Raw genomic sequence first — 15,627 nt, 5'->3', positions numbered from 1 at the left:
GCTGCCCCGTGTGCCTGCAGCCTGCCCAGCGGGACTCTGCCCCTGCCCTCCGCCTGCAGCTCTGCCCTGCGGGACTCTGCCCCTGCCCGCATCCCTGCCCTCCGCCTGCAGCCTGCCCAGCGGGACTCTGCCCCTGCCCTCTGCCTGCATCCCTGCCCTCGGGCTGCAGCCCTGCCCCTTGTGCCTGCCCCTGCCCCTTGTGCAAGCCCCTACCCTCTGCCTGTAGCCCGTGCCCTGGGTGCGTGCAGCCCTGTTCTGTGTGCCTGCCCCTGCCTTATGCCTGCCATGCCCTGCGTGCCTGCAGCCCTGCCCTGTGGGACTCTGCCCCTTGCCCTGCATGCCTGCAGTCCGCCCCTATGGGGGCTGTCCCTGTTCTGCAGGCCTGTTTTCCTGGCCTACTGCCCCATCTTGTGGATTCTGTTTAGAGCACTTGACCTGGAGGCTACTGGAGCTGCACATTCTGAGGCCTTTTTATATGGGTCCCATTGGGTCGCACTGCCCTGGAGCAGTGTTGTGTGGTGTGCAGAGCACTGGCTGGGAATGGCTGGCCCAGTTGGTGAGAAGACCAGGTGTCCAGGAGTCGATCAAGCCTGGGTCTGATTCTTAGCCTAACCAGTTGGACTATTGAGCACTTTCTTGAAACCTTACTTAGATTCCTGACCTAAAAACAGGAATATGATGCATAACTGCATTGCTGGATGGTACAGAGGGACAGGTGAAGTAAAGCATGTGGAAATATAAAGTACCTGAAGCCCTCAGTTCCTATTTGATTTGCTTCTCTTCCCTGGGCCTCAGTGCCTCTTTGGTTTAAAGGGAATAATATTGGACAGTATCTCCCTATGGGCTTGTCATGAGGACTAAATGAAATAATGCATATTACCTCCTCAGGATGTCCTTGGTACAAAGATATTGTATTAGTGGGAAAATGCAAAGTCCTTGTTTTCTCCTGTAGGAAGCCAAAACAACAAGCAACCCTGGGGGTTTGGGCAAAGAGAAAACACAGGGGAAAGGAGCATCTAGTTTTGGATTGGTCTAGAGGGTGATAAGAAGTGCCCCTCTCTTTGAACTAGATACCTGGTCTGAGCAGTTCTGGTACCCCCGGTCAGTAGAAAGAGTGGAGCTGCTGGAAGGTGCAGAAAGCTCAGGGCAGTGCTCCTTGGGTTTTTAGGGGAGATGTTTGTCTTCATTGGCAGGGGTAGGAGTGACACCTTCATATGATATTATTGGGAGACACGTTGGTTGATTTGAAGCTTAGCGTTATCTATACCAAGCTGGATCCATAACCCAATCATCACCCATTTGTTGAGTGCCTACCATGAGCCAGGTTCTTTGCTGGAGTCTGGGTACAGAGACGAATGTGGCATGATTCCTTTTGTCAAGTATGTTAGGGAATTGCTATGTAAGCATGTCAGAAGGGAGATCTGTGTAGGAACAGGTGCTGCACAGAGGGAGCCCATGGATATTTGGGATTGATGGGTAAGCCAGTATTACTGCAGCTGTTGGGTTACAACGCATGAAGAGGACTTGTTGGAAAAATAAGTATTTGCAAAGGGGCCATATACTGGTTTCAAAGTGCTGCAGAGAGGATTAAATGAAACATCATGGGTTAGGTCTGGTCCATTGAAACCTCATTTTCCTTTTAATAGCCTGCTGGAGAAAATCTAAGGCTCTGAGTCTGTTTACAAGGCCCTCTTGACTTGGTCTGTTGTATCACTGAAGGTTTTTATCAAGGGACTGGCATGATAACATCTGGGTATTAGAAAGACCTTCCGGCTGCGACTGTATGGAATAAGAGAGGATGAAGCTAGAGTGGGGGGGGCTTTAAGAAGCTATTGCAGAAGCACAAGTAAAAAAAGTACCCAAAGATAGGACACATTGTAGGGCTGGATAGGAAAAAGATTGAGAAATACTTATAAAATTAAATGAACACAACTCAGGGACCATTTGGATTGTTGGGCGAGAAGGAGTAAATGAGGGTATTAGTCAGACTTGGTTCAGTTTCTTCTGGGGCAGCGTCCTTGTTGCAGGCAAAGTTTGGGGACTAGGAAAGGTGAACTGATTGGCAGGTCCTGGGATGGAGAGAGACAACTGTGGTGGTGCAGAGAGCTCTTGATGGTCTGTAAGGACAGGCTTCTGGTCTTGTGCCTGCCACTGTGTCTCTTTGTTTTCATGCAAATCATTGTGGTCTGTAGGGTTTGTCTCCGAGAGGATCCCTCTAGCCCTGACACACTGTCAGGGATCCTTGAGGGATGTTTGTCTTTATTGGCAGGGTCACCTTGGATAGGCCTAGTGCTGTTGTATAGCATGGAATGGGAATGCAAATGGTCCAAAGTGTCAGGAGCTGGATGAGACATAAAGGGAAGCAGAATGAGTCCTCAAAATAGCAGATAGGAAATAGACAAATTGAAAACAAGAATAAGGAAAGTAACTTACTTTTCCTTGGTGGAAAAGTAAGTTACTTCCTCCTGAAGTCCTTGATGTTAAAAAAACGAGCTTCCATCTGATGTCAGTGGTAGAAACCCTGCAGTGGGAAGAGCAGTGGCCTTGGAGCCATGTAGATCTGAACAGGAATCCTGGTTTCTTGGTCTCTGAAGACGTCTTGGCAGGGATCTTGGAACTACATAGACCTGAACAGGAATCCTGGCTCCATCTCTGCAGACATTTAGGCAGTGGCTTTGGAGCCATGTAGACCTGAACAGGAATCCTGGCTCGGTCTCTGTAGACGCCTTGGCGAGGGCCTTGGAACCATGTAGACCTGAACAGAAATTCTGGCTTGGTTTCTGCAGACTTCTTGTTTTTCATCTTGAAAACGGAAGGATGGTAACCACTTTGCAGAAGTATTGTGAGGATCTATGATGTTATTTGTATAGCACTGTGGTTCATGCAGAGGCCCTGCTGTTAAGAAAGGACTGGTCTGGCCAGTGCAGTGGCTCGGGAGGCTGAGGCAGGAGGATCACAAGTTCAAAGCCAGTCTCAGGAAAAGCGAGGTGGTAACCAACTCAGTGAGACCCTGTCTCTAAAAAAAAAATACAAAGTAGGGCTGGGGGTGTGCCTCAGTGGTCAAGTATCCCGAAGTTCAATCCCTTGTACCCCACAAAAAACCCAAAGGACTGGTCTGAAATGAATGGGAGCGCAATCGTGTTTCACCTCCTGCTTTATTGCAAACAACTGAAGCTATTTTAGGATAGTGATAATTTAAAGTTTTGTTTTTAATTGTGGTGCTGGTATAACCCCTGATAATTCTAATTTGAGGTTTCCAGAGAAAGAGCTTCTGGAATTTCATTATACAATTTTTAGCAACCCTCAAGAAAAAGGTGATTCTCATATCCCATTACATGTCCACACAACCCTTGACTCAAGTCTGTCAGGTTTTTCTCTCATGTGAGCTGAACATAGTGACTTGTTTCTAAAGAGCGGATCATGGAAGGAGTGATAGTGTGTGATCTTACCTTTTTCTTTGCTCTCTCTTGGATCATGCATCCTGACAAGCCCGCTGCCAGGCTTCTGCATGCATCTGCAGAGTGCTGTGGAGAGGAACGGGCCTGCTGCTGAGGGCCATTGAAGAGCTATGTGGAAGTGGGTCCTCTCAGAACAGCCAGACTTTTAGCTGTATATGCAACCTCCAGATCCTGAGCCACTTTCAGAGTTCTTTCTTCTTTTCTGTGGTTATGATTTTTTTCTCTGGTGCTGGGGTCATTGAACCCACGACTTCTTGGATGCCAGGCAAGTGCTCTACCAATGAGCCATTTCGCTAGTCCCTGTATCAGATTTCCGATTGTCCTAGTTGTATGTGTAAGATCATAAATGTTTCTTCTTTAAATAGCTGAATTCAGGGGATGCTTTGCTGTATGGTAGTGAATCATTAATACAGTCTAAATTCATGCATCAGACATTTTGTAGCCCTCTTCTTGAATAATTAGCCACTAAAATTTGCTGAATAATTGCTTATGGCCACAAAATGTAGATATTAAGATTGCCGTCAGCTAATTTTTCTCTTTGGAGGATAATTCTTTTTTTTTCTCTCATCTATTTTACATTTGTTTTATACCTCTGGTTGAATATGGATATCTGCATATTTCACATTTGCTTAACAAGTGATTTTTTTGTGTGTGTGCTGTGCTGTGAATCACTGCAAATCATGTTAAATCCTTCCTGGAACAAACTAAGATATAAAAATTAAAAATTCTCTGGGGCTGTGTTTGAGGCTCAGTGGCAGAGTGCTTGCTTCATACATGTGAGGCACTGGGTTTGATCCCCAGCGCTACGAAAAAAATGAATAATAAAATAAACAAAATAAAGATATTGTGTTCATGTATAACTAAAAACTTTAAAAAAATTTAAAAATTCTGGTTTTGGTCTTTTGGAGGTTTTATTTTCCAGCTCTTGTTACCTTTGTGATGTGTCCTAGAGACACACTGGTGCTGTTTGTTAAGAGGCCGCCAGTCACGTAGGACTTTTTAAATTCAAATTGATCTGCAATAATCAGAGTTAGGCATACGGTGGCCACATGTGACCAGGTGCCTTCCTGGGCAGTGCAGGTGTGGAGTGCACTGTCACCTACTGCTCTGAAATTTGTAGGCAAGGATTGTCTCTGGGCTCTTGAATGTTCATAAAATAAATGTAACATTTGATAACTGTTTTCTATAAATTCTCATATTTGAATGATACCTTATTGCTCCTTCATCTTGTAATCGTTTTTTTTTGGGGGGGCAGGGGGTACCAGGGATTGAACTCAGGGGCACTCAACCACTCAGCCACATCTCCAGTCCTATTTTGTATTTTATTTAGAGACAGGGTCTCCCTGAGTTGCTTAGCACCTCATTTTTGCTGAGACTGGCTTTGAATTTGTGATTCTCCTGCCTCAGCCTCCTGAGCTGCTGGGATTACAGGTGTGCACCATTGTGCTGGGCTTCATTTGATTATCTCGAATAAAGTGAGCACCTCCCCTTCATCTGCCCTGTTGTATGAGGGTAGCAGAGGCTTAACAAGGTGTCATGGAGTGCTGGTTTGCATGGCTCAAGCATTGTGCTTGCTTAGCCTTTTCTCTTACTCAGGTAGAAACCCCTGCCCTCCCCCATTTGTCAGTTTGTCTTACTTGACTTTTTAAAATGTATTTAGTTAAAATTGTTTTTCCGTTTGCCTCAACTTGGGCATCCTGTTAAAGGTGCTTGATGCTTCTGAACCCCTTCACCTTTGTCCCCGGCCAGCATAGGCGGTTAATTGTTTGGTCACGCAGGGAAATTCTCAGGGAGTTACAAAATAAAACAGACACACAATTTTACCTGTAAACCAAGCTCCGGGACCTAGGATGGCTCCTCGTGCTCTCTGCCTCAAGCTTCCCAGGGGAGAAGCGAGGGTCTACAGGAGAGGCTAGCAAGAGAGAGCAAGCATGCTTGGGAGTGGGCTTTTATAGGGGAAATCTAAAGTCTGGGGAAAATCCTGTCCGATGAAGGTCAAGGGGGGCAGTGTTGCAAGGTCAGGTGAGGTGATTGGGTCCCTGGGGTAGTGGAGAGACATGCCTCTACATGGACACTGTCCTTGAACTCAAGAAGGGCGGGGAAGTCCTGCTGCATTTTCTGCCACTGGACACCTCAAGACACCCAGCCGGGGAGTGACTCAGTCACGTGCCAGGTTGTTCTCCCACACTTCACCTTATTAGCTCTGTTTTTACAGAACTTACAGCACTTACTGTGTTTTAACTTACTCCTTCTAGAATGGAAGACAGGTGAGGGCAGAGATGTTTGGCTTTTTTTTTTTTTATTTATCCTGTTTGGTTATTGCTTCTTAAATTTGATGACTTTAATTGGTTTGGGAAATTGTTAGCCAGTACTTCTTCAGATGTTGTTTCTCTCCGTTCTCTCCTTTGCTTCTGGAATTCCACTTATACATGTTAAACTTTCCACTATGTTCTGTATGTCTCATAGGCATTTTCTCTGTATGTCTGTCTGTACACGCTCGCGTCTCTCTCTCCCCCCCCCTATATTTTTTAAACTTCAAGCTTCTTTTTGAAAATTTCCTACTAACCTGCCTTCTAGTTTTCTAATCCTCTTTTCTGCTGCGTCTAATCTAGCATCTATTGTGTTTTTAGACTCAGGAACTGTATTTTGGAGTTATTGTATTATATAATTTGATTTTTTTCTAAACAGATTGCTATTCTCTGTTGAAATCCATCTCATTATCTATCTTCTTGAATGTATTATACTTATTTTAAAGCATGTACCTTATAACTTTTTTAAAAAATATTTTTTAGTTATAGATGGATATGATATATTTATTTGTTTGTTTATTTTTATGTGGTGCTGAGAATCGAACCCAGTGTCTCACATGTGCGAGGCAAGCGCTCTGCCACTGAGCCACAACCCCAGCCCATTCTCGTAACTTTCTGTTATCAGTTTCTTTGTGTGTGTGGTGTGTCTGTCTGAAGATATTTGGTTGTGTCTTTTTTATTGAATGCTGAATATTTTGATTAGGAAAATTGAGACCATTTCCTGGCATCTTCCCTTTGCAGAATATTTGCAAACTGAAAACCAGAACTTGATTCCTCTCAACAAGTGGTGGTAGACCAAGTAGATAACATTCAACTGGAATAAATTGAACCTTGACACACACTTCACACCATTCCCAAGAAATATGTAAACACAGATTATAGATCTAAACATAAAAGCTCAATTTATATGTAGGAGGAAATAGAGTTAGAGTACCTTTGTGTCTTTGAATGTAGGCAAGGACATAGGTTAACACTTACCGTATAGGAAAATACGACTTTATCAAAATTAAGAACTCATCAGAAGACACCATTAAGATAGAAAGGCAGGCTGGGACTGTGGCTCAGTGGTAGAGCATTTGCAAGCATACGTGAGGCATTGAGTTCAGTCCTCAGCACTGCATAAAAATAAATAAAAGTATTGTGTCCATCTACAACTAAAAAATACATCTTAAAAAAAAATGGAGCTGGGGGTGTGGTAGTGTGAGCTGTGGAAAACATGTTGCCCTTGGGGCAGAGGATAGGACTGGGCAGGAGAGTTTTGGGGCTAAGGAGCATCAAAGACAAACTGAGGAGCACTTGCTTTGGAAAGTTCACCCATCACATAGAGCCAAGAAGGAGGCTGAGGGGCTCCTCTGGAGGCAGACTTCTGACGGTTTATGGTGCCAGTAAACCAGCATGCGCCAAGCAGCACTGAGTGCCAGGCAAGCACTGAACCAATGACCCATTCTAGGGGCTACTGCGACTAGTGAAGTGTCCCATCTTCTTGAGGTTAGCAGGGTAATGGAGAAACTAATCAAAATAAACATGGGCTTGCTAAGATGCTGAGTCTGGCCTAAATCTTGTGATTCTCCTGCCTCAGCCTCCTGAGTACCTGGGATTATAGGCGTGGCCACCACATGTGGCAAAAGAGTGGAACACAAAAGGAAAAATCAGTGCTTGCTGAAAGCCAAGATAACCCGAAGACACAGTGTCCGGTTAAAGAACTCTTTTCTTCTTTTGGAGTTGACTATAACATCTTGGAAATTAATCACAATGATGACAGGACCTGTATTGAAGAAATACTGGCAGAAATCACTAATCAGAAAACTGTGCCCAATAATTTTGTGAATAAAGTGCATGTGGGGGGATGTGACAGCTTTCCAGGCACATTACGTTATTACAATTACAGAATCTCCTTCAGGAATGCCCAACAAATGATTATGATCCCATTGTTATTGGCGGTGGTTCTGGTGGCCTCCTATGTGCGAAGGAAGCTGCCATTTTGGGAAAGAAAGTGATGGTATTAGACTGTGGTCTCATGGCTCAGGGCACATCCTGGGGCCTTGGTGGTTGTGTTCCTAATGTTGGATGTATTCCTAAGAAATTGATGCATCAAATTGCCCTCCTTGGACGGGCCTTGGAAGACTCAAGGAAATTTGGCTGGATGTGTAATCAACAAGTGAAACACAACTGGGAAACCATGACTGAAGTGATTCAGAACCACATGGGCTTTTTGTTGGAGCTACGGGTTGTCTTTGAGGGAAAAAGGTGTGGCCTATCCTATGTCGATGCCTATGGAGAATTTGTGGGCCATCATAAAATCAAGGCAACCAACAAAAAAGAACAGGGAACTTATTTTTATGCTTCAAAATTTGTCATAGCAATGGGTGAAGGCCACTGTACTTAGGAATCCAAAACATTAGTTGTGGGTGCTTCTTAGGTTGCCTTGGAATATGCAGGATTTCTTGCTGGCCTTGGTTTAGATGTTATAGTTATGGTATGTTCTATCCTCCTTTGTGGCTTTGATCAAGAAATGGCAGAGAAAGTGGGTTCCTACATGGAGAAATATGGCATTAAGTTCTTAAGACAATTTGTATATGTGATGGTTCAACAGTTGGAGAAAGGGTCACCTTGAAAGCTGAAAGTATTGGTTAAATCCACTGAAAGACCAGAAACTGTTAAGAAGTTTATAACTCAGTTTTGCTGCCATTGGTTGTGACTCCTATACAAGGAAATTAGTCCTGGAGAAGATTGGTGTCAAAATCAATGAGAAGAATGGCAAAATACCAGTAAATGATATGGAACAGACCAGTATGCCCCATATCTATGCCATTGGTGATGTTTTGGAGGCAAACCAGAATTGACTCCTGTTGCTATTTAGGCAGGCAAGCTGCTAGCTCGAAGACTTTTTTGGGCCTCTTTAGAAAAATGTGATTATATTAGTGTTCCAACTACAGTATTCACACCTCTGCAATATGGTTGCTGTGAATTTCTGAAGAAAAAGCTATTGAAGTGTATAAAAAAGAGAATCTAGAAGTGTACCATACTTTGTTCTGGCCTCTTGAATGGACTATAAGTGGCAGGGACAATAATACTTGCAAAGATAATCTGCAACAAATTTGACAGTGATTGAATGACAGCATTTCATATTCCTGGACCCAATGCTGATGAGATTATCCAAGGATTTGCAGCTGTGATGAAATGTGGACTCACAAAACAGCTGCTGGATGACCCATTGGAATTCACCCCACATGTGGGGAGGTCCTCACAACTTTGGAAATCACAGTCACCAGGACGGGACATCATTCAGAAGGGCAGCTTAGGGTGGCCCTCCTGCTATGAAGTTCTCCTTGTCGTGTTGTCATTTCAATGACAGTAATGCTCTGTGCCCATGATGCCCACTCTGTTGCTGGAGGACCAGTTCAGGGCTCTTCACGGCACAGAGATGAGAAGGTAGACAGGGAGATGGGACAGCAGCAGAGGCCTGCTGGTCATCTCAGCTGACAAGAGTGGCAGTTGGGTTGCTTCCTTGACACCCTGGCTCGGAACCCCCTGGTGAGGTGAGCCAAGGCCGACCCTCTCATGCATCAGACTTGACCTTCCCTCCAGCACGCCTTTGAATAGCAAAGCTGACCTAAGCTGACTTTTCCAGTTGCTACTATTTTGATCTCTGCTGTTGCTTCTATGAAGAAAGTTTTTTCAATTGTGAAACTGGCTAGGAAAAAACTATTTTCCAGTATGGTTATAGAACGTACATGTGCTCTGGGGTGGGTGGCATCTGGGAGGTGCATTTGAGTAACTGGCTATAGAGGACTGGGGACATTAGTAGAAATCTCTGCACCATGTAGGTGTCAGTCAACTGTCCTTTTAGGTGTATTTTAACCTGCTGTCAAAACTGAACTCAGGCCTCACCCTTGTGTGCATTTCTTGGTGACAATAACCTGAAGTTATTTTCCTCTTATTAGTATCTCTAGACTGGTGTAATATCTCATATAAGAGAAAAATACTTGAATTTTTTCTTGTTGATTTTTAAAAAATATATATATTTTTTAGTTGTAAAGGTATTGTGTAGACACAATACCTTTATTTAATTTTTTTTTTAATGTGGTGCTGAGGATTGAACCCAGTGTCTTCCACATTCATGGCGAACACTCTACCACTGAGCTACAACCCTAGCCCTTTTGTTGATTTTTTAAGAGTAATATTAAAAGAAGTTTTCAGTATTTAAAAAAAAAAAAAAACAAAAAGCCACAGACTGAAAGTATTTGCAGTACAAATATTTGACAAAAGACTTTTTAAAGTATGTATAAAGCATTCCCATGACTCTAATAAAAAGATGACCCAATTAAAAATTAGACCAAAAGACTGCTTTACGAAAAAGATAAGTAAATGCCAATAAACATGATGATTAGGTGCTCAGCATCAGTAGTCATTAGGGAAATAATTAAAACCAAAAGAGATTACCACTTCACATTGTCAAAAAACCCAACAAAACAAGTAAACAAAAAACCACAGGTATTGGTGAGAAAGTGTAGAAATTAGAACACTTCATACATTGCTGGTGTGAATTGTCTAATGGTTCAATCACTATGGAAAGCAGCTTAGTGGTTCTCAAAACTACACCTAGACTATGACCGAGAAATTCCACTCTTGGTATATATCCAAAGGAAATAAGAAAGGACAGATATTGTATGATTTCACTTATATGAATATCCTAGAATAGATTGGAACTCACCAGGCTTTGTGGGGAGGGGGAATGGAGAGTTATTACTTAATGGTTACAGAGTTTCATGTTTGTTATTAAAAATTTTTGGAAATAGATGGTTGTATAACAGTGTGGATGTAATTAAAGCCACTGAATTGTAGACTTTAGAAGGATCAAAGTGGCAAATTTTATGTTTTGTATCTATGTATTTTACCATAATTTAAAAATGAAAAATGAATAGTATAATACTGAAGCGTGTGGATTTTGTTGTGGTAGCGTGTATCCACTGAAATCCAAATGACTTGCATTGCCGCAGTCTGAAGACAGTGTGTAGACCTGAACTCACAGATTGCTGCTAGGAATGTACAGTGTACAATGCTGTGGAAAATATGTTGGCGGTTTTTTATGATGTTAAATGCATACCCACTGTGGCCCTAAGTATTTTTCCAAGAGAACACCAAAACATTTTTTGTTTAATTTTGTTCACAAGTTGCCCATAGCAACTTTATTTTTTTTAATATTATGTTTTATTTGTAGATGGACACAATACCTTTATTTTATTTATTTTTATGTGGTGCTGAGGATCGAACCCAGGGCCTCACACGTGCTAGGCGAGCGTTCTACCACTGAGCCACAACCCCAGCCCTGCAACTTTATTGGTAGAGCCAGATATTGGAAACAGCTCAAACATGCTTCATTGCCTTAACTCCTGGGTAGTAAATGAGTGAATCTCTGGCTGACAGTTGTGGGGGAGCCTCAGGAGCATGCTGAATGAGAGAGCCTGGCAGGCCGGGCAGTGATTAACTGGAAGGGGAGAGGGAACATTCCAGGTGCAGGAAGTGTGTGCTGTCTGATGAGGGTTAGGTGTCTGGTATGTGCTTAAACTGTGTCGTTTAATATCTGTGCATTTTACTGTACGTATGTTACACCCCAATTTTCTGCATGTAAATCATGACCTTCTCTGCCCCCCCCCCCCAAACTCATTTGAATGTGGCTAAAGGACTTTGAGGAAACATCACTGGCCTTTTCTGCTCACTGTTGAGAATTATTATTGGTAAGATGTTTTTTAGTTTTCGTTTTTGTGGTGCTGGGGATTGAACCCAGGACCTTACACACTGGGCAAATGTTCTACCACAGAGCTACATCCCCAGCCCTAAAATGATATTTTTAAATTGTAAAATTTGCTGTGAGGAGAGGGGTTGGCTGCTGTGTTTGCTGCCTCATTGGTACCCTGGCACTTGGCAAGTTTTGCTTCGCTCCGTGTTTGTCTCTGTCTGAGATAGTGCTGTGTGTCCAGAGCGGAGGAGAGCGGCCGGTGGATGAGGGAATTGCCCGAGATCAAATCTTTGAAAAATAGAAGTAACCTTGGCATCTAGCAACACTAAAGTCATTTTAAGCTATAAGAATTTCCCATTAAACAAGGGAATACCTGAAAATAGCTTAACATTCTGACTTAAGCCCAGAACTTGGGTCTCGTGTTCATGGCTGTGCGTGAGGAAGTGACGGGAAGACAAAAGCTGTGCTTGTTATTCCTGAGGAAGAAGGAGATGGGGGACTTTTCATTAGCTTTCATCTTGGTGGTGGTGTTGGTTCATTTTAACCTTGGCAGGTCAGAACTACAGATGTGTGATGACGTCAGTGCCTTCGTGGATGTGGATGGGACTGTTAAGTACCTTTGCTTCCCCTGTAGGACTCACAGCTGTTAGATTTTGAACTGATCTCTCAGTCTACAAGCATCACTCACTTAAACTTCACTCGTGTGCGAACACATTGCCCTGTAAGGGAGCAGCTTAAAGCCACAAACATTTATTATTTCACTCTCTGAGTGAGGTCAGGAATCCAAGAGCTGCGTACTGGGTGGGTCTGGCTCAGTGTCTCTCATGAGGTTGCTGTCAAGCTGTTGACCGGGTCTTTGTCTTCTGGGGGCCTGACTGGTGCCTAGGGATCAGCTTCAAACTCATGTGTGGCTTTTGGCAGGTAGCTTCAGTGCCTTGCCACACGAACCCCTTCCTAGGACTGTGTCTGACTTGACTGCTGGCTTGTCCAGTGAGTGTTCCAAGGGGGTGTTCTTGAGAGGGGGCGCTGGAGGCTTTCCGGCTGATCTGGGAGAGGTATGTCCCTACCAGGCCTGTTCTCAGGTCTGGAGGGCCCTATGTTCACTGAGGCTGTTTCGATCCCTGGGGCTGGAAGGCTGGCTGCTACCTCTGCATTGCAGGCTCCAGCCCCTTCCTCCCCCTATCCAGAGCGGTTTTCTCTCAGTCCACTAAGGTGCCTGTTTCATTTACAGCACTTACATAAATGATATTGGCTGTTTTATGCTGTGTACTCTGCAGTTTGCATTTTTATATAATATTTTTGATGCTATCAGTTCATAGCTAGAGAGGTAGACCATTAATTTCAAATATTGTGAAGTACACAGTAGTCTACTCTTATCTGGTGATCTGCATGTATTAAATGAAAAATTTCAGGAAAAAAATAATTCAAAATTTTAGTATATTATTTATTATAGTATATTGTTATGATTGTTCTATTTTATTATTATTAATCTCTTACTGTGGCTAATTTATAAATTAAATATTATTATAGGCATGTAACAACATGGCATACAAAGGGTTTGGTACTCAACTGTGATTTTAGGCATCTACCAGCCGTCTTGGAACATGTCTCGTGGATGAGGACAGAGCACATACTGTCATAAGAAAATACTGTTGTCTGCCCTTTTCCCCATGGATGGAAATTTGGGTTGTCTTGAATTTTGGGTAATTGAAACAACCTTGAAGAAATCATCTTTGTCTATTTCCTTGTATCTGTGAGTCTTTGTTTTTCCCCTCAGAGATCTGAGACCAGGAGGTGGTGTGAGTAATGTATGCAGGCGATGCCGCTGTTGGGGTGTTGGAGAGGGCAGCCTGGACGTGGAGGAGACAAAGCCAAGGGGAGGGTGCCTGTTGAGCTGTGACTGCAGCGCGTAGTTGGCTCGGCAGCACTGTGGCCCCTAGGAACTGCGCAGAGTGCTCCTCCCTGTTGGGCCTCTGCAGCCCTTTGCCCCCCACCCCCACCCCCAATCGGCCCAGGGTCGTGAGCTGGCTGGCCAGGGCTGGGGCAGGGCTCTGTGAGTGTGTGTGGTAGTCTACTCTTCTGCTCAGACCTCTGTCCTGAGACTGTCACTCTTCCCCTGACTCTTCAAGGTCGGGACCTAGGAAGGAGTCCTGTTGGAGCAGGCTGCATGCCACTGCTACAATCTGTCCCCAGGCGAGACAGCACTAGGTGACAATCATTTCTGCCTCTGCCTTCCAGCCCAGACTTCCCTGCTCAGCCAGCAGTGTGTCTGGCTGTGCCTCCAAGGGGCCTGAGCCCTCGGTCTCCTTTCTCTCATCAGTCCAGGGTGCTACTGTTGCCTGTTGCCAGTTACCACTAGGCACTGAGGTACTGAGAGACATCCCAGTGAAGCCAGGTTCCAGGTCTTACCCCTTCATGTCCCCATCTTACAGGAGCAAACCATGGCTGATGACCCTGGCTGATGACCCCTGCAGCAGTGACTCTTCTTTGTCTGCTGGTTGGGGATCCAAAGTGATCGCTCTGTAGGTGGTGTTAAGGCACACAAACCCTTTGTGCTCTGCTAAGAGCCACAGCCAAGTAATATGATGCATGGCATTTTTGGTTGAAAGGTGACGCCAGCTAGCCATTGAGATGATATGATTATGTTAAGATTTGCATTCTTATGGATATTGGACTCCTGCTGTCCACGTTGGCCTGCTACGGGACTCCTGGAGAGTTCCCATTGGTTGGGGAAGTGCGGTAGGAGGGAATTCCGGAGGAGGAACTTCCTCTTGGGAGCCGGGAGAACACGGTGTGCGTGGATCAGCAGTCTTCCCCGGCGCGTACGGGGTATTCGCGGCAGTTTCAAAAAAAATAAAGTTTGTTCCTGCTTGAGTGGCTCGTGATTTTGTGCCCAGCCAGACTGCGGCAGTGCTCCTTGGCAGAGGTGTTCTCTGGCTCAGGGATTTAGTCCAGCACAGCCTAGACTTGGAGATTACATGCAGATTCTGTAAGGAGTCGCTGGCCGTGGGGTGGGGGGCAGGGGAGCCAGTTTTCCTTCTTGCCGGTTTTTCTCTTTGAACCTTTGCTGGCTCAATCTTTTGAGTGAGAGATTTGTTTTGCTTCTTCCTTTTTGGGCTCATTACTCCCTCTGGAATGGCTTTACATGTCCTTATACCTATTCTCAGGGACCTTGGACTAAAATCAGGTCTTTTACTGGTAATTTGAGCCATGGTAATGTTGGAGCTATTGTGTGTTTGGTTCCTGAGCTGAGCACCTTGGACCAGCCCCATCTGTGAAGCTCACTGGGCTTCCTTCTAACATTGGGGGACGCAGCTTTCCATGCAGTCTGTGTGGGGCTGAAGTGATGGCAGCTCTTCATTCTTTAGATGCAGGGAATGCTGTCTTAGAGCTGAGTTTCCCATTGTGGCTCAGATCTCCAGAAGGTAACAGGGGAGCTTTGAAGCTGTCACCCTGCAGAGTTGAACTGCACACTGCCTCTGCTGGTTGTGAAGATGTTGGCTGTTTGTCTCCAGTCATAGCCGAGTGTTTTCATTCGGTGTCTAGCGAATGGAGAGATTGACCTTGTTTCTGAGATGGGCCATACGTTCGTTGATAATTTGAAAAAAGTAGACTTGCTGTGTTGTTTGGCATGGAGGTTGGATGGTCTGCTGGGAGCTACCCTGCCCCACTGTTGTTGCACACTGCAGTAGTCCCCTGCAGTAGTCCTCCTCCACTTGACAGCACCTTTCTTGAGGGCAGGAACCTTTGTCTTTGTGGTATCTCAGAGCAGGGTGCCTGGACCCTTTGAGGTGCTCAGTAAATGCTGACCCTGTTAGCTCCAGTGAGTAGATCCCTGCCTGGTGTTGACAGATATTAGTCAATAACGAATGCTATTAATTCAGTTTACTATGTTATTCATTTGTTTAATTCCCCCCACATATGGAATCTGCCAAGTTCTGTGCTTTGAAGTTAATATAGTAAAATGAACTGTTTTCAGCTTGCTTTCAAGTACTAACAGAATAGCTGAAATGCTGTTATTTATTTATTGGTACTGGGGATGGAATCCAGGTGTGCTTTACTACTGAGCCACATCTCCAGCCCTTTTTATTTTTTATTTTGAGACAGAGTCTTGCTAAGT

At 44.4% G+C, this 15,627-nt stretch overlaps 1 protein-coding gene, 1 long non-coding RNA gene and 1 pseudogene across 2 annotated transcripts in view; 2 read left to right on the top strand and 1 right to left on the bottom strand.

Moving 5' to 3' along the window:
• The window catches only part of Atxn10 (ataxin 10), a gene marked incomplete at its 5' end in the record, with an annotated part of 142,470 nt that overhangs the window by 484 nt on the left and 126,359 nt on the right, over positions 1 to 15,627 (top strand). The window lies entirely within an intron of this gene.
• LOC125616791 lies at positions 4,455 to 4,775 on the bottom strand. The gene is made up of 2 exons (XR_007347542.1): positions 4,721 to 4,775; positions 4,455 to 4,678 (listed from the first exon to the last, which is right to left on the bottom strand). It is a non-coding gene; the product is annotated as an uncharacterized LOC125616791 (long non-coding RNA).
• On the top strand, positions 7,477 to 9,854 carry LOC107155805 (annotated as a pseudogene).

Source organism: Marmota marmota, unplaced genomic scaffold, assembly GCF_001458135.2.
Source record: "Marmota marmota marmota unplaced genomic scaffold, marMar, whole genome shotgun sequence".
In the NCBI taxonomy this organism is placed as follows: domain Eukaryota; kingdom Metazoa; phylum Chordata; class Mammalia; order Rodentia; family Sciuridae; genus Marmota; species Marmota marmota.
Note: the sequence above shows the minus strand (reverse complement) of the source record. Positions and strands in the feature narration are given on the sequence as shown.